Genomic DNA, 3,589 nt, shown 5'->3' with positions numbered 1-3,589 from the left:
GGTTAGGGTTAGGGTTAGGGTTAGGGTTAGGGTTAGGGTTAGGGTTAGGGTTAGGGTTAGGGTTAGGGTTAGGGTTAGGGTTAGGGTTAGGGTTAGGGTTAGGGTTAGGGTTAGGGTTAGGGTTAGGGTTAGGGTTAGGGTTAGGGTTAGGGTTAGGGTTAGGGTTAGGGTTAGGGTTAGGGTTAGGGTTAGGGTTAGGGTTAGGGTTAGGGTTAGGGTTAGGGTTAGGGTTAGGGTTAGGGTTAGGGTTAGGGTTAGGGTTAGGGTTAGGGTTAGGGTTAGGGTTAGGGTTAGGGTTAGGGTTAGGGTTAGGGTTAGGGTTAGGGTTAGGGTTAGGGTTAGGGTTAGGGTTAGGGTTAGGGTTAGGGTTAGGGTTAGGGTTAGGGTTAGGGTTAGGGTTAGGGTTAGGGTTAGGGTTAGGGTTAGGGTTAGGGTTAGGGTTAGGGTTAGGGTTAGGGTTAGGGTTAGGGTTAGGGTTAGGGTTAGGGTTAGGGTTAGGGTTAGGGTTAGGGTTAGGGTTAGGGTTAGGGTTAGGGTTAGGGTTAGGGTTAGGGTTAGGGTTAGGGTTAGGGTTAGGGTTAGGGTTAGGGTTAGGGTTAGGGTTAGGGTTAGGGTTAGGGTTAGGGTTAGGGTTAGGGTTAGGGTTAGGGTTAGGGTTAGGGTTAGGGTTAGGGTTAGGGTTAGGGTTAGGGTTAGGGTTAGGGTTAGGGTTAGGGTTAGGGTTAGGGTTAGGGTTAGGGTTAGGGTTAGGGTTAGGGTTAGGGTTAGGGTTAGGGTTAGGGTTAGGGTTAGGGTTAGGGTTAGGGTTAGGGTTAGGGTTAGGGTTAGGGTTAGGGTTAGGGTTAGGGTTAGGGTTAGGGTTAGGGTTAGGGTTAGGGTTAGGGTTAGGGTTAGGGTTAGGGTTAGGGTTAGGGTTAGGGTTAGGGTTAGGGTTAGGGTTAGGGTTAGGGTTAGGGTTAGGGTTAGGGTTAGGGTTAGGGTTAGGGTTAGGGTTAGGGTTAGGGTTAGGGTTAGGGTTAGGGTTAGGGTTAGGGTTAGGGTTAGGGTTAGGGTTAGGGTTAGGGTTAGGGTTAGGGTTAGGGTTAGGGTTAGGGTTAGGGTTAGGGTTAGGGTTAGGGTTAGGGTTAGGGTTAGGGTTAGGGTTAGGGTTAGGGTTAGGGTTAGGGTTAGGGTTAGGGTTAGGGTTAGGGTTAGGGTTAGGGTTAGGGTTAGGGTTAGGGTTAGGGTTAGGGTTAGGGTTAGGGTTAGGGTTAGGGTTAGGGTTAGGGTTAGGGTTAGGGTTAGGGTTAGGGTTAGGGTTAGGGTTAGGGTTAGGGTTAGGGTTAGGGTTAGGGTTAGGGTTAGGGTTAGGGTTAGGGTTAGGGTTAGGGTTAGGGTTAGGGTTAGGGTTAGGGTTAGGGTTAGGGTTAGGGTTAGGGTTAGGGTTAGGGTTAGGGTTAGGGTTAGGGTTAGGGTTAGGGTTAGGGTTAGGGTTAGGGTTAGGGTTAGGGTTAGGGTTAGGGTTAGGGTTAGGGTTAGGGTTAGGGTTAGGGTTAGGGTTAGGGTTAGGGTTAGGGTTAGGGTTAGGGTTAGGGTTAGGGTTAGGGTTAGGGTTAGGGTTAGGGTTAGGGTTAGGGTTAGGGTTAGGGTTAGGGTTAGGGTTAGGGTTAGGGTTAGGGTTAGGGTTAGGGTTAGGGTTAGGGTTAGGGTTAGGGTTAGGGTTAGGGTTAGGGTTAGGGTTAGGGTTAGGGTTAGGGTTAGGGTTAGGGTTAGGGTTAGGGTTAGGGTTAGGGTTAGGGTTAGGGTTAGGGTTAGGGTTAGGGTTAGGGTTAGGGTTAGGGTTAGGGTTAGGGTTAGGGTTAGGGTTAGGGTTAGGGTTAGGGTTAGGGTTAGGGTTAGGGTTAGGGTTAGGGTTAGGGTTAGGGTTAGGGTTAGGGTTAGGGTTAGGGTTAGGGTTAGGGTTAGGGTTAGGGTTAGGGTTAGGGTTAGGGTTAGGGTTAGGGTTAGGGTTAGGGTTAGGGTTAGGGTTAGGGTTAGGGTTAGGGTTAGGGTTAGGGTTAGGGTTAGGGTTAGGGTTAGGGTTAGGGTTAGGGTTAGGGTTAGGGTTAGGGTTAGGGTTAGGGTTAGGGTTAGGGTTAGGGTTAGGGTTAGGGTTAGGGTTAGGGTTAGGGTTAGGGTTAGGGTTAGGGTTAGGGTTAGGGTTAGGGTTAGGGTTAGGGTTAGGGTTAGGGTTAGGGTTAGGGTTAGGGTTAGGGTTAGGGTTAGGGTTAGGGTTAGGGTTAGGGTTAGGGTTAGGGTTAGGGTTAGGGTTAGGGTTAGGGTTAGGGTTAGGGTTAGGGTTAGGGTTAGGGTTAGGGTTAGGGTTAGGGTTAGGGTTAGGGTTAGGGTTAGGGTTAGGGTTAGGGTTAGGGTTAGGGTTAGGGTTAGGGTTAGGGTTAGGGTTAGGGTTAGGGTTAGGGTTAGGGTTAGGGTTAGGGTTAGGGTTAGGGTTAGGGTTAGGGTTAGGGTTAGGGTTAGGGTTAGGGTTAGGGTTAGGGTTAGGGTTAGGGTTAGGGTTAGGGTTAGGGTTAGGGTTAGGGTTAGGGTTAGGGTTAGGGTTAGGGTTAGGGTTAGGGTTAGGGTTAGGGTTAGGGTTAGGGTTAGGGTTAGGGTTAGGGTTAGGGTTAGGGTTAGGGTTAGGGTTAGGGTTAGGGTTAGGGTTAGGGTTAGGGTTAGGGTTAGGGTTAGGGTTAGGGTTAGGGTTAGGGTTAGGGTTAGGGTTAGGGTTAGGGTTAGGGTTAGGGTTAGGGTTAGGGTTAGGGTTAGGGTTAGGGTTAGGGTTAGGGTTAGGGTTAGGGTTAGGGTTAGGGTTAGGGTTAGGGTTAGGGTTAGGGTTAGGGTTAGGGTTAGGGTTAGGGTTAGGGTTAGGGTTAGGGTTAGGGTTAGGGTTAGGGTTAGGGTTAGGGTTAGGGTTAGGGTTAGGGTTAGGGTTAGGGTTAGGGTTAGGGTTAGGGTTAGGGTTAGGGTTAGGGTTAGGGTTAGGGTTAGGGTTAGGGTTAGGGTTAGGGTTAGGGTTAGGGTTAGGGTTAGGGTTAGGGTTAGGGTTAGGGTTAGGGTTAGGGTTAGGGTTAGGGTTAGGGTTAGGGTTAGGGTTAGGGTTAGGGTTAGGGTTAGGGTTAGGGTTAGGGTTAGGGTTAGGGTTAGGGTTAGGGTTAGGGTTAGGGTTAGGGTTAGGGTTAGGGTTAGGGTTAGGGTTAGGGTTAGGGTTAGGGTTAGGGTTAGGGTTAGGGTTAGGGTTAGGGTTAGGGTTAGGGTTAGGGTTAGGGTTAGGGTTAGGGTTAGGGTTAGGGTTAGGGTTAGGGTTAGGGTTAGGGTTAGGGTTAGGGTTAGGGTTAGGGTTAGGGTTAGGGTTAGGGTTAGGGTTAGGGTTAGGGTTAGGGTTAGGGTTAGGGTTAGGGTTAGGGTTAGGGTTAGGGTTAGGGTTAGGGTTAGGGTTAGGGTTAGGGTTAGGGTTAGGGTTAGGGTTAGGGTTAGGGTTAGGGTTAGGGTTAGGGTTAGGGTTAGGGTTAGGGTTAGGGTTAGGGTTAGGGTTAGGGTTAGGGTTAGGGTTAGGGTTAGGGTTAGGGTTAGG

Source organism: Doryrhamphus excisus, linkage group LG9, assembly GCF_037039965.1.
Source record: "Doryrhamphus excisus strain RoL-2023G ecotype Guam linkage group LG9, RoL_Dexc_Guam_v1.1, whole genome shotgun sequence".
NCBI lineage: Eukaryota > Metazoa > Chordata > Actinopteri > Syngnathiformes > Syngnathidae > Doryrhamphus > Doryrhamphus excisus.
The sequence above is the reverse complement of the archived record's forward strand: the minus strand, read 5'-3'. Positions refer to the sequence as shown.